Source organism: Neodiprion fabricii, chromosome 6 (assembly GCF_021155785.1).
Source record: "Neodiprion fabricii isolate iyNeoFabr1 chromosome 6, iyNeoFabr1.1, whole genome shotgun sequence".
NCBI lineage: Eukaryota > Metazoa > Arthropoda > Insecta > Hymenoptera > Diprionidae > Neodiprion > Neodiprion fabricii.
Window position 1 is genome coordinate 24,708,373 of NC_060244.1, and position 24,556 is coordinate 24,732,928.

The window sequence follows — 24,556 nt, forward strand, 5'->3', positions numbered from 1 at the left end:
ATGCGCAACGACGCACGCATGCAGCCAGCGGTTGTGCAAGACCGAGTCGGAAAACCCTGCGGTACGTATTATACGCAAATGGGGGGACGGAGGTCTAGGCCAAAGCGATTTCGGAGAACGGCGTTGCAGCTAGAGTGCCGGTAACCAGGCCCAGCCATTGTACGTCCGTGGTAAATGCGTAGTAAACTGGTGTCCATTACAATAAACCTTTGGCAATAAAGTCCGGGACTGAGCGCAGAGCAATGGAGCAATACCGCGGTCAAACCGGAAACTCCGGTATTTTACCAAATCGGTCGACGCTGCTCCATCGGAGCCTCGTTCAAATCGGCGACTCGGCTTCCTTGCACCTCGGGTGCTGGAAGTATTGGAGGACTCTCGCTGCCGTGTCTGGATATAAATTATCGTCCCCCTGGGGATGTTTGCGCAAAGGTTATACGCTTCCAGCCGAGGCGTCGCCTGTCGGATTTGGTAATCATTTTGTCTAAACCGATGTTAACTACGTCGCGTAGAGCGTGCAGAGCTGCGCTGCTTCTGGGCGTGATTAGACGTTGGTCTGAGGTTTTTCAACCGTTTCGTTATCCGGGATATCATGAAATTGTCATTACGTTTTCATAAAGCCCACTTCTAGTTCGAACTCTGCAATGAGTTGAGAGTATTTTATCATTGGTTTGCGATATATTTTGGTATCGAGTGGTTAATTTCTGGCAGCTGTTGAGGCACGCGTTCGTTTTTGAGTCTTGTAAATTTATAGCCGAAGTTAATCGACGGGAAATACGGACACTAAGACCCGTTTAATTCTGTGAGAATGTCGAATTGTCTTGGTAATATAAACGAGTAAACTTATCGTTAGCACTGAGTTTTGAAAACCGTGGATCGATGCGTGTCATGAGAATCGACTACAAAAATGAGTCTCGATCTTTTCCAAAAACCGACTGAAATTTTTTTTTTACGAGTTAATTAATGGAACAGGAACGACTATTTTTTCCGAACATTTAACGATAGCAATCTTATCGCAAACTCAAAAGACGATGAAATTGCCGCGGAATTGAGAGCAAGACTGAAAATTTATCATCCTGATTCAATTAAGTAGTTAAAAGTTTTGCTGTTGCTTTAACCTTGCAGGATACCTGAAAGTTTCTGTTAGAAGCGCAACCAAAACAGCTTGTAATAATAAAGTAGAGATTCGAATTTCGTGATAAAGTATAATAATAAGAAAATAAACGCTGTGTTAAATATCATATCAGATTGTTTACGCTCGTCGATGTTGATACACAGATGTAAAAAATTGTCTCGCACTACTTCGTTATCAATATTTTATGCAACTGCATTTTGATCGAGTAACTAAATAAGAAGTCTCCGAGACTGGGTAAATATCCGCTGAAACGGCGAGGAGAAAATCGTAAAGCCAGTCTGAAAGTTGAATATCTCGAGCCCATAAACAAGTGCAGGCTGAAAGTTTCGTCATTGTCTTTAAACTCTACCCGTCTACGTTTATTACGCCCGGCAATACAACGGAAACTCGGGCGATAGAATAACAAATTAAAGACTTGAAGTTCACGGACGAAGCTATTGGGAAAACAAGCGGCGGTTACAAGTTGTTGGTAAATATAGGAACGACGCGACGACGCCGCGACGCATGATCCACAGTCGCTCGTCAGCCGTCTGACTGTTTACCGACTTGCACTACTGCCGTATATACGGGATTGAGACAATCGCTTAGCCGCCGAGGGCGAAGAGAGAAAGAGGGAGAGGGAGAGAGTGGCCAACCGTCGTTAACGGGTCTCCGCTGGATGTAAAGCCTTGTATTATATTCGCGTCCAAATGACGTTGGACCTCTCGACGCCTTGCGGGGATTAATAACATTCCGGAAACTTACGACACCGGGGGCAGAATGGAAATCTCAGGGGTACACGGTGTGTGTGGGAGAGAGAGAGAGAGAGAGAGACCGGGACAAAGTCTCGTCGTAATCTTGCGCCAAGTTGCACACACGACTATTCTGAAATATCTTCGTAGAAGTGGAACCAACCGGAATGGCCGCAGCTTTAATTCCGTTCCCCAGTAGCGTGTGTCGTGAAAATGTGTTCAATCCACGCGGTATTACAAGGTATATAAGTCCGCCTTCTTACGCACACGAGCTGTCTCGAAAGTAAGCGATGGGAAAATTCTCGAGGGTGCGAAATGATCTTTCAATTACGAGCAAACCTCGTTTGGCTCCCGTTTGATTGCATTACCACGAGTCCGCCTGCGATTTGATTCCCGCTTGGCACTGACGATGAGCGAGTTTCGGAACGCAAGATTCTTCCAACCGGTTTTCACCGACTTTACAAATATTGACTCTGCACTTGTACTTGGAACATTTTTACCAAACATCCTTCTGCACGGGTTCAACTCAAGGATCATGGAGTTTCTCTCCGGGTGTGTTCTACGCGTGCACAAGTGCGAAGCGTAAACAGTGCCTGCGTGTTTGTGGGGTCTAGATGCGCGCACAGTGCCAGTTTTGTGTAAACCGGAACACCGAGTGAAACCGTCGAGAAAACAAGTGGTGAAATTGGTTTCGGTGATGGAGGGTGCGTGTCGCTGCTGCAGTCTGCACAACTGTCGGTCGTTGTTGTACGGAATGGGATATAAAAATATAATATAAAAGTGGAGTAAAGTGTATAACGGACGTAAGAAGAGCACGCCAGAGCCTCTTGAAGGCTGCGCATCTGTCGGGGTACGTACGTTTATAACCCGTACACACTTGCAGGTGGATGTGCACGTACTGGTGGAGGAAGAAAGAGAGAAATATAACAGACAGAAGTGAGGTGAACCGTGTATTCCTCGGAGATGGTTAGGTTAACCATCTTCGAATGGACGCGGTCTTCTCTGCTGTCCGCCGTTACGGCGTTCGCAATGGGCTGTAATTTCTTTCGCGTTCTCCTTATTCCCGCAACCGTTCAACAACATGCCCTCGTCGTTACCGTTGCCTCTCTCACTTCGCCGCGAGCTGGCTTATTCAATTTACAAATATCAAGCAGGTACTCGAGGATCCAGCCGAAGCAACCGTATCGTTTTCCGATTGTCTTTCGTTGCGAATGTTTCGTCCTATTGTTCCCATTCAAAGCCCATCCCTGTGCCGTGGGGGCGAATGAACGACCCTGTCAAAACTCGTCGTGTTTGAAGAAACGTTTCACGTTCCACCCGCAGCTGACCCTTTTATACCGAAACTGCGTTGATTACCGGGGCATTACTCACGTTGGAATGCTTTCACTCTCTCGGGGTATATAATCAATTCATTTCGGCTGAGAAGTGAGTTGAGTCGAGAGGAAGTAGGCGAGGAGCAGGAGGGACGGGAGGACGGGGTGGAGGACGGCGAACAAATCCGGGCCGATTGCCTCTTGTAACTTGTAAGTCGATATTCGCGGCGGCCTAGTGTCACAGTGAATGGATTGAGAGCCAGACTTACTTTTCCCGTATACTTTCTTGCCTATACCTATATACCTATACATGCTCCGAAGTGCGAACGCTGTTCTTTTCATCCCCGTTCACCGGGTTAACCGAACTTGTTTTCTTTCCAAGCATACTAAAAAGACTTTTATGTATTATGTCTGGAAAAAAAAAAAGACAAAACGACTTAATGGAATGAAATTTTTTCTTCAATGACATCTCTTCTCCTAATGTACTGCCGCACGTTTCACGGTCAAAGGCATAACTTTGTACTCTGTAATCGGATGAACTCTTGTTATATATACTATACATATATATATATACATGCACGATCGCAAAACGAATATAAATTTTTTCGCCGCAATAGGAAAACTTTTGCACGTCTGCAGTGAGTGAGTGAATCTTTCTTTTTCCACTTTTTAGTAAGACAGTACGAAGTATGTATTATATATTATGTACGTACGTACGGTATATTAATAACGTTGTACGAAAACTATGTTAGCGAGAGAGAGAGAGAGAGGGATAGAGAGAGAAAGACTAAATAAGTTGTAGTTCAGGAAGCGCAGGAAGAAGTAGCAGCTTTTCTGGTCTAATTGAAGTACTTCGTTGCAGGCGGGGGGCAGGGAGCTTAGATTGGAGTTGCAGCATGAGGTATACACTCTGCGAACATTTATTCCCTGCAGTCTTGATGAATGTGAAATATAATTTTCAAGCATAACGCGGGTGTGGCGGTAGCGGTGGTATATAATACAGCGGGTAATTTAGCGAACTGCAATTACAACTTGAACCTGCAACGAAACTGTTCAAATACTCGAGTGTTTTCTACAAGTTTACCGAGTAGAGGAGTTGAAAAGTGGCTGGTTACATTCTAATTAATTACTTGAACGACAATGAAATACGGGCCTCGGGCATTCGTTACACGCGTACACAACTAACGTAGAGCCGGTTTTTCTCCTCAGAGATTGTACCTCTTGGACCGATAAACTTTTCAAGTATAAACAACGAAAGTTAAATTTACTGCTTACATACTCCGTGCTGTGCTGTGCAGGTACTCGAGTCTAAATATTACAATCACTTACTCAAAAATGACGTATGCTAATTTTATTTACGCGCTTCAACCCGTCCCTTTTTTAGCCCCGACTGAATAAATATAGCTAGCTCCTTTTATGTTGGCTTGTGTTTTGGACGCCGGTAAAGTTCAGAATTTTGATACAGATATACTTCTCCGACAACAATAAGCATAAGGTAGAATAAAATATTGGGAATTACTACTAACAGGGCGAGAAACGACGAACGGTGCAGATACGGTACTTTGAATAAGTAATCGTATAATAATAATTGTGTAATAGGCATATTACAGAGCCTGGAATTGTATCCATCCATCCTGCTGCGAGGAAGACGACAAGTTTAATCAATTACCTCGTAACGGCGGCTGCAAAGTTGTGCAACTTAATGACACCGTTCTGAGATACCTTGCGATCAATTAAGGTTGTAATTAACGCCAAGTATCCAACGTATGTCCGTGTACCATACGCACCCACATATACATTCACATACACATGTATATTGTATACGTACTACGTATATATTCATTACGTGCATAGCGAAGCGCGTTGTACAGGAAACTTTTGCTTTTAACGGAGATATTAACGCGAGCAATTAAAGCAATCGTGAACTCGGGATTTTAACGAGAAATCTCTTGCCATCTGCTATATTAGCGAAGAAACTTGAGCAGCGCATATTCGATCGGTGCGTGATGTACGTACGTTGTAAATAAACGGTCGAATTTCACGGAGAATAGTCACAAGGCACCTTCGGTGACGTTGGCCGGCTCGTCTCTCTAGCGATTGTTCCGAGTGGTTTTAACGACGAATCCGACGAGCCCGAGCACCGAAGTATGTTCAAGCTAAGTGCATCGGCCACCAAGCCGCGTCGAATTTCAAGGCAATTCGATAACACGCCCGATGCTGCGTACATAATGGCGGCCTCCCAGGAAGTGCAATTTACTATTTTCCGTTGCGCCCCTCCGTCCATTCTTTCCCCCTATTTGCTTTCCCTCTTTCATCCTCTTATCCCAGGCGAATTGCTGCACGGGCACCGGGTGCGTCTGACGCTTTCGCATACGTACACACGTACGTATAAAAGCACAGGAAATTAACTCGCTCCAACCACGTGTGTTCACCTGTGTACGTATACGTCCACGTTATGAAGTATTATATGCTGTATAAACGTATGTGAGTGTTATATTTATAATAGAATACGTCGACGATAAATTCCTGCGGGATCTGACCGTTCGCGTTCTACTCAACTTTATTAATTCCAGCTTGGAGATTTATCCAACATATTATAATACTGCACTGAGTCGGATCGTTAAAAAGGTAGACAACCGTAGTACGAATTAGCATATTCTCGGAAACTCTGCCGGGTGACACGAGGTAAATTGTTTCCTAAAACTCCGTTCGAGCTCAGGTGAATTAATCACCTCGACGTTTGCAGTTGATCGGTGTGCCGCTTGTAAATCTAAGCAGGACACCGTGGCTGCAGATCCTGCGCGTTATCTCGATTCGCTATCTCTGCGGTCGGGTGAAGCCTGACACAAGGGGTGGCATGCCAGCGATAGCGGCTACCTTTGGGGATGAGACGCTAAACGTACCCAGGTATGGACTAATCGATGCAGAGATTGCAGGCCTGACCAGCGTCAGTCGTAGTCTACAGACGCCGCTTTGCAAGCTCTGACAACTGGACGTTCTATAATATATATCCTCAGTAACTCCCCCCCCCCCTCCTGCCGTGTAATCGAAAAATTGATACGAATATGAAGTCAGCATATCACGAATTTTAAAAAATGATTCGTTATTAGAATGTTGAGACGGATTGAATTCTGGCATTTTTTTAGTCTGACTTTCATGGTTTTGGAATTATTTCGTTCGTCATAGAAATCCCCAGGGTGGATAAAACTGTATAATGCAAGCTGTAGGTCATGAACAACTTAAGAACAGGCCGATTTTACTTACTGACTGGATCCTCGAGACATGTCTTATTATAGTTACGACGCACAAATGAAGTTATTGACGAACCTCTGTTGTACCGTGCTTATAAAAATCTATTTTCATCCACTCGGTTTTTGCCTGAAATTCATTTACCGTACAACGTAAATACGTTGTTTCATTCGTCTTCGTCATTATTCCTGTAAATAACATCGATGGAGATTTCTTTAAACGGTTTTCTCTATTCCCCCAACTTTTTATTCGGACTGTGGAGTCCGATTCGTCCTTAACATAAATCGACGTAATTTCGCCCCGATATATTCGTTCGCATCCCTTTTCCGACACCCAGATGTACCTCGGGTACTTTGTAACGGGCTTTTATTCCGAGTATAATAATGTACGGCTCGATGCCATTAACGAGGATAATTAAGCAAATGGCTTCGCCTCGCTCTGCTGGCAGCTTTTCGCTCTACGAACGCACGTGATTGGGACTCTACCTGCCTCCGGCATCTTGATATTCAACCGGGACGAGAGCTCGTCTGCCTCTTTTCGCGAAATTTATACCCCCTTCGCACCCTATCTTGACTACCTACTTTTCAGATAACAGAAACGGCTTCTTTCTTTTCTTGTTTTTTTTTTTTAAAATTATTTACTTCTTTCCGCGTGACGGGCGAAGGTTTGATATTTCTCTTTCGATTTTCCGCCCTCGGAAATTTAGGTACACTCCGCAGGTATACTCTGATGTACATTTAATATACGCAACAGCTTTGATTCTCCGTGATAATTCAAGGCACGTACCTTACCTACCTTTGCGGTGGCAAGTTTCATTTCTTCTCTCTCTTTCTCTCCTTTCTCTTTTGTAAGCCTTGGAAAATTACTTTTTAACGAGGAAAACGTTCAAGGCTTTCGCACCGAAGAACAACACTAATTTCGGAAAACATTTTCTTTCTTCATCTGTATCCACGTGCGATCCGTGCGAAGTTAGCGAACGTGGATAAAATTGACGTGTGAGGAATTTTGTATACAACGTTACCGCTTGTAAGACGCACGCGTCATTTTCCCGGTAAACATTTTGGGTACGGTGTGAAAAAAAAGCAAATTGTTTCGCACTTTCGTCGAGTTAGACGCGTTGAAGATCGCGTGATTTCTCCGAGTTTGCGTCGCGGTGCGGAACTTGATAATCTTGTTTGCCTCGGTATTGTCCTCTACGATGTATATAAATTTATACGCTTGAACATAGTTTCCATAAACGTGGAAGGGGATCCTCTCCAGTCTAGTTTAACCTGACACCCGTGTCGTCCTTTCTCTGCCTGGGAAATCCGGCCGACTTAGAAATGGACAGAGACTCAATCAAGGAGTCAAAACACGTAGTGAATTAGTCGAAGCGGCGCAGTCGGGGATGAATATAGATATGCACGCGGCATTGGGCGGGTATGTGATATATACAACGATATACTGTGCATGTACATATATAATATACGAATATGTATGTACGAATCGCTGGCGTAGGTCCACCTATACAGGCGGAGTGTTACGTTTCTGAATTCATGTAAATCGGATTACTTTCTGGAAAAATAAATAGCACAGGATGCAGAAAAATCGTTCCTCGAGCCAAAAGGAAATTATACGGTTTGAAGACGAACCAACAGTTCTCAATGCAAATTGGATTCACTCCCATTCGTTTTCTTGGCACGAGTTCCGTTCCTGTATATCGCAGGGCAATAAAATCTATCCGATATAAATTTTTCTATCATTTTTTTTGCCCCGTAAGAACAGAGTAAGCTGCCATACTTGTAAGTAACTCAGGTCAGGTTGTAATAATTTTTTTTTCGATTCGTACAAGAAGTCGCCGAAAAGTACTCAGCGACAAAACTTATCCTTGACAAAAATCGCGAGTTTCGGTATACGTAACTTGGAGCGAAAGGTAAATTGCTCCCTAAGTTAACGTCATTACAAGTCAATTTGACCAGCTGCCTCTGCTAAACTTATCCAACGAATCTTGAATCGAACCCCTACATGCGCTAGTGTGGAATACCCCATACACACACGGTGTATAGGGTGCATGGAACGTGAACTGGGGAGTGAGTGAGCGAAGATGAGTGGACAATGAACTTTAGTGTGTAGTGTACGTCACAGCCACTCGTGGTTATGTACCACCAAGGTATATACGTACGTGTGATGATTACAAGCAGGCGTTGCACACGCCTGTCTGGACACGACTGAATTCACGTCCGAGTCACAGAGAGCTGGGAAATGGCGAATTCCTGCGGTTAATTTCATTACGAAAATAATTTTTTTACAAGGTAAGAAAATACAAAAAAGAGGAGAGACACGATAAAGGGGGAAAACTAAATACCGCCTCGTGTGGAAGGCGAGTTATGGGTTGAACGTGTATGCGCATGAATTCGTAACTATCGCCATCTGCGATGTAACTTTGGCACCCTTGTCCTGAAGCTACGTGTGCATGTGTGTGGTTTTGAAAAGCGAGGGGTGATTTCACCCTGACCCCGCAGCTTTCTGCTTTGTATACACATAGCAGGCACTCCGCTCTGTAAAACGAAACAAAAAAATCGAAAATCAGCCAGTGGAGGTTAAAGAGAAGGTTTAAAGGAGAGCTTTTTACTCGACGATACCGTGCAGGATCGCCACAGCTGATAATGAGAGATGCTTACAGAGATTGCCAAGGCTGAGCATCCCGTTTCACCAACGGAAATGACTGACTAACGATGAAGTCACTTCGCGGCATCCGCTCTTTCACTGCAGAGATAATTTATCTCGACTCGTTTCCCGGTCTTCTGATCACCTCGACTTCGCAACTAATCTCCCAGCGAAAAATCACGATCTTTGTACGATGAGGTTGGGGGGGGGTTCCTCTTCTTATTTTTTTTTTTTTTGATCTCACGAATTTAGTTAGAAAAAGCTCGAAAATCGCACAGGAGCATGATTCAAAAAATTCATCCCCTCGTCAGAGGAAAAAAATTGCGTTTGCAACTAAGGACGCATATCGCAATTATCGATCGCGTTTATTCGCTGAATTATCGTTCAGCTGTAAAGTTGGAGGAAAGTTTTTTTGTCGCGGCCGTTATTACGTTTTTTTCCAACCTCTAACGAGCTCCCGCGGTCAGTTTAACGGGCACCTTTTGCCGACTTCGGGTGCTCGAAGATAATCATTGAATTGCGAATCGCGGAACTATCCCGTTCGGTGAATCAGTACCGGCTCGGTGTGTTTCGCTGGTGTAACACGTTTTTGCACGGACGATAAATTTCGGCAGAGCTAATCGGCTAGTCGTATACCTATCGATTTAATGGATAGCCGTGCCTCGCGATTCGGCCATGCTGTTTATATCTTTATACATACCTATACGTATCTCCAGGTCTGGGTATTATTGCAATTGAAGTGCGATAAATTTCGAGCGAGAATAAAAGACAATTTGATCGGTATGATCAGCGAGCGAAAAGTCGATGGTATAATTTACGATAGAAGCAGAGCTGAATATTATTTCATACTTGATACAGAGGCGTGGGAGTACAGATGTGTTGAGAGTGCGGTAAAGGAAAAAATTATATACACGCTCGGAGCGGTAAATAAATTTAGTCTGAAGCAGAGCCGAAAAAGGAAAGAAGAAAAAATAATAATAATAATAATGATAAGAGTGAAAGAAAAAAAAAAAAACGAACAAACTCCGCGGTGATCTTCAACCCGCAATAAAATGTAATTCAATTCAGACAGTAAACCATTTACCCAGTTTATCTTTACTAAGCTAAGCCAAGCCTGACCTAACCTAATCTAATCTAATCCATCTCGAGCAGCCAGGAAAAATCTACGACCTCGGAGTTCTTACCTCGTTTTACACGCACGTCTACACGCATGGCAGGTTTCCACAGCTACCGAGTTAATTTGCGAGAGATTTGCGGAAGCCAAATAACGACTGAGTGAAAATAAATTGTTATAGGCAATTTTCTTATTTTCTTCTTTCATTCATATTCACATGGATTCGGAACTTTTTCATTTTCTTACGGAAACGCGATAGAGGCGCATTGACGAGTTGTGCATGGAATCGATATGGAATTCGACGATGAAGAATGATATTAGCCGGTCTCAGAGGAGAAACGAGGAGCGTTGGGAACGTGAATGCGATTCGAATTGAATGGCAGGTCGAGTGGCCGTGGAAGCTGATTCAGAAAATCCTTCTATTCATTTGTAATTTACGATTCGTAATTAACGCAGGCGAGCTCGGAGTGAAATATTTTCGCGTGAATTTTTGCCAGTCTTAACTTATACCGGTTATTGGAAAAGTTCTTCGCTCTGTTTAAGTCGGCTAATAACTCTAATCACTCGACTTTCGTATATTAATCAACGGCCACTTATCAGCCCCGACTAAATTATCGCAACGAACGAAAGACGTTTGCGCACGGTTGTAATCTTGTTTAATTTGTATTTAAACAACGCTTGAATTTTATCTCTTACCCTCTTCCTTTCCTTCCTAGTCTTCTTCGAATCCTCCCCCTCGATTTTCCACCTCTGCCGTCCCTAACGTTCGAATTGTAAAATGAATATTTATGGATACCTACTTTATTAACATATTTTAATATGTATCGATTGATACGAGCAGGGGCAGAAGGTATCTCTCTTTCCCGTAATATACCGATACTTTTGCACAAGTCGGACGAATTCAGAACAACCATCGACTCGCAGATTGATCGAGGCAATTTACCTAAAACAACTAAAAACAAGAAATATATTACTCGAGATTAAAATCACTCGACATCGAAAACACAGGGTAGGACGTACATGTCCTGTCTGTATTTTTTTTGCAATAAGTCAACTTTTTTCGTATCCATTTATTTTATCTTCTCCGTCCAACACACACACATACACACGCATATATTTCGTCTCTCTCTTGATACATCTGTGGAATAAATTATTGACTCATACGAATCGTAAATATACCACTGTCTTGTTTTCTCTAGATTTTTTCTTCTCTTCTCGTATCTACGCGTCTGATATATCGACTGAAAAATTCAACTCACGATCAGCGAAAGCATAAACAACTATCGTACGCGTATGTTTAGATACGCCAAGACTCATTTCTATATCCGAGGAACTATTTCAGCAGCCGAAGATGCTTAGGCGTGCCTATCTGATCGATATTAAGAAGATTCCACTTGGATCGATGGGATTTTCGGTTTACGCGTAATTAGGAAAACCATTCGGCACGATTCCGACACCGTGCGGGGTCGTAAAAAAGAGGATACAATATTGACGAAATTTATTTCCCTCGCAAGGTATATACTTCAATCGATAAAGGAGATTATTTTTCTGTTCTCTCGTATTTTCTATTTTCCGCAGCTCTCCTTCTCCCTCAGTATTTCTGAAAGGGTACAATAAATTTCAACCAATTCCTCAGTCTGAGAGTCAAACTGTCGAAAACAGCAGGCAGCGAGGTTTTTGGAGTAAATCATCCGATTCATCCGGCAAAAACAGCGGAGCAGGAGAAGAAGATGATAAAGAGGACCGACAAACGTATATAAATCGCGATCGCAGCGGATGTATAATTAATAATCCAACGCGTGGGTTGAAGAATTGAATCGGGCCGGCTTTTGAGGCCGATTTCGGAGGGCGAAATCCCCTAATGACATCATCAACGGCACCTCGAGAATTACCTTTTAACACGGCAGGGACGAGCAGCGGCGGTTCGAGGCGAGCTCATTTCTCATCCCCCCCCCCCCCCCCCCCCCGACTTTTATCTGTTTAGATATATTCCTCCGGCTGGCTTCCGTTGCCGGAAATTACCGCTTGCGGCGTTGCCCGGATATTCGCGAAACGAACCTCTGTAATAGTAATAAGCCGCTGCGGTCCCGCGGGATGATGTCTACACGCCGTGTTATAACCGAAGGGACAGCTCCTGCTGCCGGCCAATCATGCCGGGGAATTTGACTCGTTAAAAATTGAAAATTACGCGCCATATACGCTGACCCGTCTCGACGGAGCCAAGAAATTCCCACGGATATTCGGCATGCTTTTATTTATTTTTCGTCAAGTCGAGGAATGCGAAAGTACAGAATTCTGACAAATCAGATTTTACCTCGGATCTAAACTAATTCTGCGCTTTGAATTTCATAAATTTTGTCATTCGGTTTGAGACATATTTTCGAAAATCCCTTCCGTCGTTCCAATTTTTCATCATCACCGTCCACTTCTTCTCACACCTTATATCCGTTTTCAATTTCCATAGCGAGTCTTCGAGTCCCCGAGCGACGTTCACGTTGTACTTGCTTACACACGGCATAAATCGCACCAGGCTTTAACTGCTAGCTGTTCCCTTAAATATGTCGGCTGCATCCAGCCGGTTGTGCGAACCGGAACGAAGGGGAGAAAGAAAAAAGACCGGATCGCCAACAGGTGCACTTCCCCCGTCCAAGGCTATCAAGTCTTCTCGTAAAACACGACGAGACCTCCTTCTCCGCATTTTCCTCTTCCTCCGTGCAACGTCTCTTGCTCGCATTCCGGTAAGTGGCACCTTCAATTTTCACCAAGTCGTAAAGCGACCCCTATTTTTTGGTTTTTTTTTTATTACAACAAATAAATTTAACACCGAGCATGCAAGTACACGTGTAACGGGCTTACGGATTGTCCGTATGACGACTGAAATTGTTTGTGTCAAAGCGCCGAAAGTTAGCAGACGATAATTTCGATGAGATCACATCGCGATGACTGAAATTGCAACTGCGGTTTCAACAAAATATATTCGATTCGGGTCAAGACGATGATTCGGCTTTGATTTGGCTTGTCGAAGAAGACGAGAAGAAAAATAAAAAAATGATTGAAAAATTCACAGTCTCATGGAACCGTCGAAACGCACACGATTTAACGTGTCGTTTCATATACAGGACATACCTTGCGACTATATACGGTAATTAATGGCGCAACCCTGATAACAGTGGGAATGAGAAGGTGGATTTTATACGTGTTAAGGCCGATAAATTGAGGCATGGTACCCACATTTCCTTTCACATACAAATGATTAATGAGGCTTCTTTTCAACATAATTTGTTTATTCAACAGTTGGATTATCTCGATATTATACGTATACACACGTATGCAACTACATCGTGTTAATGCCCGACGAACAACGATGAATCGTTACAATGTCATGAATGACGCACGTTTTCAAAATCTTTGACGTTACAGAAATAATCTTCGGCATTGGATTAGAATACATTCATTCGGTTCTGCATGTCGCGCGTGATCTGGTTTATTTATGAATACAGCGAACATGCAATACCGTTTGTCATCCTCGTGTTTCATACCTTTGTGTGTTTTTTTTTTTTTTTTTCTTTCGTCGAATTGTTTTGTTATTCATCTTATTTTTGTTCTCACTTTTCCAGCGTTGTTTCAATTTTTTTTCTTTTTGTCCTAACGTGTGTATGTGAGAGATATAAAATTCCTCGATAGCCCGTAAAACGGGCGTGAAAATTAAATGCCCGAAATGGATACAGCCGTCGTAAAAGAGCCAGTGTTCAAGTTTTTTAGTCGTAAATATCGCGCGAATACCCGCATATTTCTTCCGCACGTATCCATCTATAAATATCTGCTGCGGTGCAGTGCAAAATCGCGTGGGTTGAAAATCTAGTTTAAAAGAAAAATGAAACGAAGGGAAAAAATAAATTTAAAAAAAAAAAAAAAAAAATATATATACATACCAGACGTGCAAAGTGAGAACGAGGCGAGATAGCTGCAATCTTTGACAAACGTTCGATCCGAGTTTAACTCGGGCGAATGCGACGCCACGGTCTGCCCTCAATTCAGGTCGTTAAACGTGCAAGCGGGGTTCGAAAATTGCTTTCTTTGGAACTGATAATGACTGTGGGAAAAAGCGAGGGAGGAGTGAGAGTCTGGCTCGATACCTCGGAGATTCGAGTATAATATCACAAGCGTGACAGCGACCAAAAACCGCTGCCTTTGTTTCCTTAGTCCTTTTTCTCGCTGTTAATACACGCTACATATTTTCCAATCATTTTTGTCGATCTTACCTTAGATGTTTAATTTATTACGCGAGCTTGGATATCACGCTACGATTAACATTTACTGTAATTATTATATAACGAGCCAATATTGTATAATCGATTCATGAATTTTCGTTGAATTAGCATGAGAAATTTTTTGTAATTTGAAACACCTGTGATATTCTCACGCGAATATTATCATCCCTTAAGTTCCCAACTCGCGCGAGTTAGAATTTCGAGCTTTCCAATTGCTGGAAAATATTCTTCTTGCAGTTTCACGGTGGTTTCAGGATTGGCGGTGAGGCTGAAATTCAAAAATAATAATGATCGACTGTAATAAAATGGGTTTATGAAAATTTATCTGCCACTAATGAGTCGTTAAAACGAAGCTTCAATCTAGTTTAAGGTCGAAAATCGACGCGTAACATTCTTGAGCAGCCAGCTGTTCGAACGCGACGCTCATTAGTATGTGGGACAGTTTATAAGGCGGACGTGACATTTTCGCCGGGTAAAATTGCGTCGTTGATATCCGTTCGAATGAGGCACGGAAGCTGGGAAGGCAGGCGGTCATAAAAGTGTCGAGAATGCCTCGGTGGTATAGATTAATCACTGTCACCTCAAACTTGAATAACTTTTTCATATCTGAGTAGCTGCTGGCGCTCTAGGCGCTGCTGCAGGAAAAGAACCGAAAACTTTTCAAGCAAAAAGTCAACTCTCGGTGATTTTTTTCATCCCCCAAAATTCATCGGCACGTGTATTCTCAATTACACCTTCAGCAGCTTTTCCAAGCAGCCAAAATGAGGTGTGAAGAATTCCTCGCTCACGATCAGCGAGATGCCGGCGTTAATAATGAAAATAACGATTGTCGTAATGTACCGTGTACATTGCAGCTAATTTCAATAACGGAGAACAATTTTTCGATGTATTTATTCCCGAAAGGAAAGCTGTGCGTACTGATCTGAATTTTTTTGCAAATAGTAGCACTAATCCCCAATAATATTTCGCAGTAACAGATTTTTTATAACATCATTACTCTGACGATAAAGTACGTACTGAAGATGTGATCGAAACACGTGTATTTTAAATGAGGAAATTGTTTTTGAGTTACTTGAAATTGATTCGGGGGGTGGTCTGGAAAAATTTCGTCAACACTGTAAATAAGGGCCACCCATATACATATATATATATATATATATATATATATATATATATTTATATTTATACGCAAAGTGCCGTAAAGTTATTAGCTCAGCTTTGCAGTGTCTTTTCTTGAAAATACTGCAAAAGAATACCTCTCCATAAAGAGATGAAGAGGGATGAAATGAAATAAAAAGATACGAAGGGCGAGAGAGAGAGAGAGAGAGAGGGGGAGAGGGGCAGAGAGGGGGGAGAGCTTTCAATTCTCTCGAAGCGCACTAAACCCGAGAATTGTTTTCGACGTGCAAAAATAATCCGACTGTTTTTTTTCTTTCGTGCGGTATAAAAGAGTGATACAGAAAGGGAAAGAAAGAAAGAACGAAAGTCGGAAAGATGAAAAAGAGAGAGCTTTAAAAAAGTGCCGCGAAGGCTGTATAGAATGGATGGATTTCTTTTTAAATCCCTCATTGGACTGTACCAGGATTTGCGGCTGTAGGTGCTGCAACAGGTAATATTATATGACGCTTTGAGCGATAAAAAATGAAAGAAAAATGAGAGTTTGAGCGAAGAAATAAAAATACGTGAAATAAATAAAAACGCAATACAGGGGAATTGGATGGTAAATTGGTGTTTCCAATAACTCTCCGGCAGCGGTAGGTAAATTTATTTTTTATTCTTTCAATTTCCGTTTATATCTTCATTCATCTCCATTTAATTCGCGTACGTTTCGCTTCGTTAGAAAATACATTCTGTCACTACCTGTAATATTCAAGTATACTATTGTAAGAAGAAATTGTTCGAATTTGATTCCACCTTCAAGAATTTTTTATAATTTGAATGGAACAACGTTTCCCAACTAAACGAAAACAAAGCGTCTCTCTTTTTCAATACCTATCCAGTTTACATGTTTCTCTCGATAATTTTAACATTTTCGCAGTAGTGATATTAAAATTCAAAAGTTGGTATAAAGATTTTCTTTTCAACGAAGGTAGGGTGGACAGTTTATTATACAAAATTTTTGCTGTTCAAGGAGTTTCAAACTTTGGAAACTTTCACGTCGCGCGATGAGCAAAAAATTACATTCCGTTTCACCCTTTTCATTCATCATCGTCTATTAATGGAATTCATTAATGGTTTGGATTGCACCGTGGATGGTTTCGCTTTGTCAGCATTCACCTTCAGCTCTATCGGCAAATCAGGGTTAAGAGATGGCCGAATGATTAACCGATCGTCCATCGGTTTCAAAGCGACTTCCGTCTATACTCGCGCTTCGTCTTTGCCTGTGAATTTTAGGTTGAGCTTTCGCGTAAATGAGTTCAGAATTGCAACTGATATTCCAAAATCTACGCCTCTACTTGCACCGCGCGACTGCCGATTCCGTTCTTTATTTTTCTGTTCCTTCACCTTATTTCATCTCGATATTGTATGATTTGTGTGGATCGGCAAGGCGCGGAACAGATTAGGACGGTTAGGCTAGACCTTGAGACAAGTGGCTTGGAAACTCTGCCGAGGGGTATGAGTTATATGGTTCGTGAGGGGAAAAATATGGCAGCCGTTTGGTTACGGTTAAGCTAATGAAAGTTTGACCGACACCGTTTTTCTCGGACGATGTCGACTCGAAGATATCCCTCGGCTGAACGACGATTCAATGACGTCTCAATTACCTTGGCCTAATCTCAGCCTCGCGCTTCCGTTTCCTTTTCCTCTACAGGCTTGACTAATGGTTACCAGCAGCTATCCATCGCTTTTTGAGTCCTTTGTATACGTATGTACGTATATATGGACCGTCTGTAAGTGAGACTGTGAAAGCTCGAAAGCTTTCCCTTCTCTTTTATAGCTTCATTTCCCTTCTTCCTCCTCTTATTTTTCTCATTATTGTTTTCATTTAATTTTTTCCCTATCTTTTCTTGCCTTCATACGCATGTAGAGATGTCTTGTACCGAGTATAAATTTGCGTATTTACTACAGTCGTATGAAAAAAAAAAAAAAACATTGACTGAGAGAAGAATTGAAGAGCAAGAATAAAAGAGATATAAAAATACTGAAATAATTGAGGCTAAATTATACATTCAAGGGGAGGCTGTAATTAAAAAATCGACGGTACCCTTGATTAACCTTTGCAAATTTTCACTTTCAGTTGGAAAAAATCATCGTCAACTAAACGTGTAAAAATAACTAGAGAAAGAAAGAAAGAAAGAATGAATGAATGAATGAAAGGAAGGAAGAAAGAAACGAGGAAAGGATGAGGAAAAAAAAAGTAGAAATCCCGCAGAATGAAGAAAGAAAAAAGCAAGTCGAAAAAACAATTTAAAAGAGAACCGCACCGAGAAAGAAAGAAAATGCAGAGGTGGCAACTCTGGACCAACTTTTTTCCCTTTCCCTCTCTCGCATATGCCGACTTTTTTACCAACATCTATAGGTACGTTGAAAGTTAATTAATTTCGAGCACGGCGATGCCGTGGCGGCGGCGTGGAGGGGTGAAAAGTTGAAGTACGTACCTTATACCCGCCTTTGAGATTTTCGCACCCTGGAGAGGTTCACGGCTGTACAAGGTTATTATACCTATACATGTGGGGGAATTTTTTCTCGATCAGGGTTGAAAAATAATTACCCACCCATAAATTATCGGACATATTACACTTTTTTAATATCCAGCTATACACCGGAGTACGTGGCTGTGCGGTGTATGTGTGTAATCCCATAAAACACGTATCCGACGAAAAAGATAAAAAAAAGAAAATCCTGCCGCCCTCCTCGTAGCCACCGTAACACCATAACCGTTCGCAATCTGCGGAGGCTACCGACACCGTACCTTCGAGGAGAACTCTTAGACTCGATAAAATACGACGCGCGTCCAACTTAACCCAATTTTTTCCAACACATAGCCGTTCTATCTAGAGAATTTATCGACAAGATAAGGAGAGCTGCGCCGTGTGCAACGGGAATATCGCTAAACTCGCGATGTTCTTACACAGATACCCACATCCTTTTTTCGCCATGAGGATACGCGGAAGTTTTCATCCCTTGGAAGCTGTCTAAGCTCGGCGTGTTTCTTGAGGATCGAGAGAAGAGTGAAGAAGTTTCTTTCTCGGTCTATCTCGGATCGGTTTTAACATATCGCGTGTTTCCGATTGCGCAAGAGATCGTTTTACCTGTGTAGACAACGGAGTTCGAGGAAGGACTTCCGGAGATCAGAAGCGATTAGTCGACCTGCTGAAACGGAACTTGGGGTGAAAACGAAAAAGAAAAAAACTAGAAAGAAATAAGCGCAGAGGGAAGGAACAAGTTGAAGCGGTGCACAAGCGGAGAACTCGTCGAGAAAAAACGATTTCATCTTGTATAACCCTTGTGGGATTTAGTCGTCCTCTCGTAGACTGGAGGAAAAAAAGTAGGAACGTAGATCTTGGAAGGAATTCGCTTAATAAAACAAATCACCTGTAACCAAAGTTGGCTTTTGACTCGGACTTTATCCTTCGTCCATTTTCCTTACGACTTATCGGCACCCGGAAGAAGAATTGGGGTATGAAGGAAGAGAAAAGAAAGTGAAGAAAGAAAAGAAAGAAAAAAACACAGAGAAAAACGTTCGAGAAAGAAGATATCGGACCTTGGAATCTCGGAAGCGTGACGACAGGATTGAATCCTTTCAAATTCTGTTTAAGGGAAGAAAGAAAAGAGGATAGGAGAGGATGAAAAAAGAGTAAAGAAAAGGGAGGAGACTATTTCGGGAAACGTCGAAGCCGTTGCCGCGTATCTCGAGGCTGGGCGTTTACCGGGATGGTGGATCGTTAAAAAGGGTTAAAAGCGTGAGAATTCTAAGCTTTACTAATTCGCGGGATATTTCGGCAAGCATTTTGGTAATTCCAGAGGATATATAACGCCCGTATATTTGCTCATGGAACTCCCCCATTAAACGAGACGGACTTTGAATTACCACCCGATGAGAGATAGCCGTTTGTGTCTGCCTTGCAGGATAAGGAAAGGACATTTACGTGTGCCGAGCTCACACATCCTTGTCCCATACATAGATTCGAGCTTCATCGTCCCATCAAAGCACAAAAATGAGATTGCTCGTTCCGTATGAGGAAATATTTTGAACGGTATTGTCATTATTCAGTGATCTTTAGGTGCTAATTATAGGTACCGGTTTGAAAATATTTGTGCCCGCCTTTTTAAATAAAAATAATAAAAATAAAAAAATCAAAAACAGACACAATATTTATGAGTATTGCTCTGCTGGCTTAAGTTCGCGGTAGTATAAAGCTCTTAGAAATCGAGTAAACAGGGATGATTTGAGAAGTTGTCAAGTTACGTGCTTTTTAGGTGCTGATTAAGGATTACTGAACACCTTCTGGTGTGACATTTATTCGTACCCCGATTTTTCGTATCCTGTTTCTTTAGCCTGTTGAAAAAACTTGATATTTTTAACCCGCGACAGAATTATGAGAATTCTTTGGATTCTTTGATGGTATCCTTTGTACATGTTTGTACGATTCTGTACCGTGTTTAAAAATCGCTTTAAATTTTGTCAATAATAGAAATAGTTCAGCCTTACTGTTTTGTTTGCGATTTCCGAGTCTTGCAAATTTTTTGTCTCAGACGCGAGTATCAGAAAACTTTTCCTGTCAGTTCGTACTTTAGAAACTAAATGTACAAAACACATCGAGAGAATTGTACAAAGATCATCTGCTATGGAAATCCAATGATTTCCTATTTCTTCAAAATATGAAAGAAGCAGTTGCGTCAATCGGGGATCGGTTCCAGTCAGTTTGAAAGCTCCATCCGTGTCTCAAACAAGCCGTAGCAGACACGCAAAAACGCCACTGGATTAACCAGTCGATATCCCGTAACCAATAAGCTCCTCAGCTTCATTCGACAGCTTTTGCAGATGTTGCGGGTGAGGTAAATTTTGGTTATTTGGTACAGATCCGGTAAGAGAAGCAGATCGCGTCTGCTGTTTCAGATCAGATTTATCGATCCGAGCGTCTATTTTTCCGCAGAATCTGGACACGGGGCTAATAATAACTCCTTTCCCGTCTCTGTTTCTCTGCCTTTTCCAACGGCTTGAACAACCGCCGAATTCTTTTTTATATCCTCGCACGCCACTTATAGAAAGCTTAGCCAAGGGACGGGGCTCGAAACTACCCTTCGTGTAGCGACTGACCCTCCTTTACTCAGCTTCGATTGCTTTTCGTCCCTTCCATTCGCGTTCCACTCTCACCAAGACTGCGGGCAGTGCCGGTCCACGTTCTTTTCCCTCTTATCTTTTCGGTTTTTCACCAACTCAATACAGACTTAATACCCGCAGAATCAACTCCCTCTTCTTCACACACCGCCTGTACGGTGTAACGGGAGAGCTTCTCGGGAATTCTCGACAGCTGCGAAAGCACTTGATTCGAAACTCGGCAACGGGTGAATAATTTTTAACACACAACGGGATAGAAGGTCACGGAATAAATCTCACGGGGTTTCGTTTTATCACCGATATTGCACGAATTTCGCGGTATCTTTGATTCGGCAGAGGCCATGCCGTATCGTAGGAGGAAATTACTGTTACCACGTGGAAAATTAACATTTTTGAAGTGGAATTTTTTAAGCCAACGAATTTCTCGCGAGTAGATCAGGCTCGTAAATACTTAAAAGCTCGTTAACGCGCATTTTAGAACATCGTGCAGTACGCGTTCATTGGCGAAATTAACGCCGAGTCGCAGCACACCGCGACCGACTATTCTCTTGTAATTATATACCGGGAATAGCAACAAGTGTTACACATACCTTGAATCTACGTATACTTATAGGTATACCAGCCTGATTTAATACGTGGTAGGAATTGCAGGGTGGGCGAAGAAGCCAAACGAGGTAAGATTAAACTCAGGGTTCGCGCGTTTAGGGAAGAGAATTACTCACTTACTTTTCCGCCTCTTCGCAAGCCAATCTTTCGGACGCTCGAGCTAGCAGGATGAATCGATTCCGATGAATTTAATAAAATCGCCTAGGTATAAATGGCGTTGCGAAAAGTGCCGTATGTTTTTGTCTTTTGATTCAATCCAAGGGTCAGACTTTCCGAAAATCATTTTATCGTTTGTTCACTTTTGTAAAATTCGAAATAATTCTTGATGATCGGAAGCTTGAAAAAAAAAGAAATAAAAAAAGAAAGAAAGTGAAATCGAGCAAAAATGGCATTTTTCATAAAACAATCACAACGGGACTGAACCTTTATTCTAACGATTTGCCAAAGTAAACTGATCACGCGCCTTTCCCTTTTTTTTATTTCGGCGATTCTTTTAATTCGACATAAAAGCCTGACAGTCCATTCGGAAGGTTTAGCACTTCCGATCCTGTAAAATGTCTCTCGGCACGGTATCCGAGTTACGGGAAACGCTTGAGGAATCGAAAAATAAATTTCCTACGCCCGGAAAACGATTGGTTTGAACACACTCGTCGAATCGCTTTCTTCCGACCATTTTGTAAGCCGAACACTTTCAGCGGTGGTCTGTTACTTTAAGCCCGTTCGAATGACCTGTCCTCCGGCCGTAACGTTCGTCCCGTGAGTAACGACGTCATTTCGAAGAAGATAAAATTGTCCCCCGCAGCTTCTTTCCTCCGTATGATGTCTTTGAAATTGAATTAATTCACCCGCCGTCTTCTCTCCCCCTCACCTCTCCTTCCATTTCTTAATCAGAGATATCTTTAGAAATTTTAAGCCCTGGAGCGAATCCCCGTTGTCAAGTCTGATACTAATTGTAAGCCCGGAACTGGTGGGAAAAGAAAAAGAGAATAAAAAAGATGAGAAGAGAAGAGATGAACTGGGTAAGCAGGGTGCAGAGATTTTCTTTACCATATTGTTGATCAAGTATATTTAAAAGTTGAACAAACTTGCAAAGTGAAATTATCCTATTTTCCTTTATACGTATACAAGTATATGCGAGTATACGGATAAGCGTCGGACGTACACATCACGTGGAGCTTTTCAACGTGATACAAGCGTATAAATATGAAACAAGCCCTCGACGATCGTTTTTGGACCCAAGAAGCCCCTCGGAGGTATTACTAATTTTCTTTGTAATCTTCTTCGTCTTCACTCAAAGAACGAAAAGGCGTGAACCGCGGCGGTAAAATCGATCGGCGTAATGTGCTTCATCAGGAAATTCGCGGAAATTCGCGGAGATGCGTGTGGGCGAAGTGCGAGTCACTCGGTTGTCTCGCGGTGATTGGAAAACCCCTCGTCGACTCTCAGCCGGTAAGCGCGGCTTGGTGTAAAGGACTATTTTTGGAATTGAAGCGATCCAGATGGTGGATGGGATCGGCGCGATTTTATTGGGTTGTCGCGATCGGTGAAACTTGGCGAAATGAGACGAGAGCTTTCGGGGCTTACAAGCAAGGAGTCCGCACATTCGAATCCGGGATCCGTTCCCCTTCGCAACTCCGCTTCTCTAGCGTAATTCGGGATCTGTATTCCTGTTATTTGACATGAATTATTATCCAGGGTACGTATACTCACACCTGTATACCCGTATATCGCGATCGGGAACCCCAGGGAAAAATTTCAGGGGATCCCAACGAGACGCGGCCCTGAGTTACGTGCCCTCTCAAATTACGTGTCCGCCTCCGGTTCCAGCCGAAAAGCACCTACGTGTTCCTGCACCTGACCCCATCCGATGCCCAGGTGCAGAACTTGCCCGAACTTCGTCGATGCCTCGACGAGCTTCCGTGACATCGGTGAAAAACGATCCGCTCACTCCGGGGTTTCAGAGTTGTTGAATAATTGCGCGTAACGACGCGATTAGCTGATACATGCGGGGGAATTTTGTCATCAAACTTTTTTCACAATTTCATAACTTTCGACGCTCGAAATATACGGGTATACCCGTCTCGATGAAATTTTCACCAATTTTCTATCACTTTTAACTTTGAATCTGATGAAACGAGTTATTCTCAGACGTTGTTATAAATCCCGGTGAATGTAAAGCATCGCTATTGAAAATGTATCCGAATTAATATTCCTTCTGAATTATAGAAAGAATCTACGAAACTCGAAGTACAGGAGTTTTTAATTAGTCCGATGCAGATTCTTGAAACAATGCCTTATACAAGCAGCTCTAGGATTGAATTCGAAGGATTTAAACAATCGTCTTATGCAGTGGGGCTTCTATTTTACTTTTTTCGATGAAATGCGCTGCAATAAAATTATTCTCATTCATCGTAACGGTTTAATTATCCTCGCGGAAAGCATTCATTGCTTTAATATGCGATGTTGGTGATAAATTTCCGGTAAGCTTGTTACATCTTTGTAAAATTACGAATTTCTATACGCATTTATAAAAAGTGGAGCTGCAGGATCGTACGGTCGAGATAAAATTGAACTGTACAAATTGTAACGATTAATCGATGTTGACGGTATTTCGTAAAATTATATATTGTTATTAACAATTAGTACCAATGTTTTCGATCCTACGTTCAAGTTTACGTTATATTATTCAAATCGGATCAGCATTGAAACTTTGAGAGAAAGAGATTTCTATGATTAGTGAAAATTCCTTTGCGATGAGAGAATAATGAAAAGCAGCGATGCATCGAAGAGTAAAGAAAGAGAGAAATAGAGGGTGAAAGAGGGTAGAGCCGGATGAAAATTCCCTCAAGTAATTATGCAAAACCGTTACTCAACTTCGGAAGTACGTTCGTTTTTTTCAGCTCGCACTGGTTTGTCTCGTCTTTTTTCTCTTTCTCTCTCTCCCTCTCACTCTACCTTTACAACCTCTCGTACGTAGTCGTGAATTAATTCCGCCCGCATAGCGAAGCTGCAAATATTACCTACCCACCCCGGCTTGTTTTCATCCTACAAAGTTCGACGTTCAAGAATCTAGTTTGTGCAAACTTTTGCACTGCAACTTTCAGTCGATCGTAGTCTCTTTCAGCGTATCCGCACCGGCTCGTAAAGCCTCACAGGTATATCGCACAACGTATCGTAACTTATCAGGTATCCCGAGGAGGAGAAAATTTCC

The 24,556-nt window shown here is 42.3% G+C and overlaps 2 protein-coding genes across 2 annotated transcripts in view; one reads left to right on the plus strand and one right to left on the minus strand.

Annotated features, from left to right (window-relative positions):
• LOC124184523 overlaps positions 1-12,898 on the plus strand; it is a 77,138-nt gene extending 64,240 nt beyond the window's left edge. The window contains exon 10 of the mRNA XM_046574313.1: positions 12,650-12,898. The gene's annotated coding sequence lies outside the window, so the exon portion shown is untranslated. The remainder of the gene's footprint in view (positions 1-12,649) is intronic.
• Positions 1-24,556, minus strand: part of LOC124184522 (dopamine D2-like receptor) — a 124,353-nt gene that overhangs the window by 30,767 nt on the left and 69,030 nt on the right. The gene's annotated exons all lie outside the window — the stretch shown is intronic.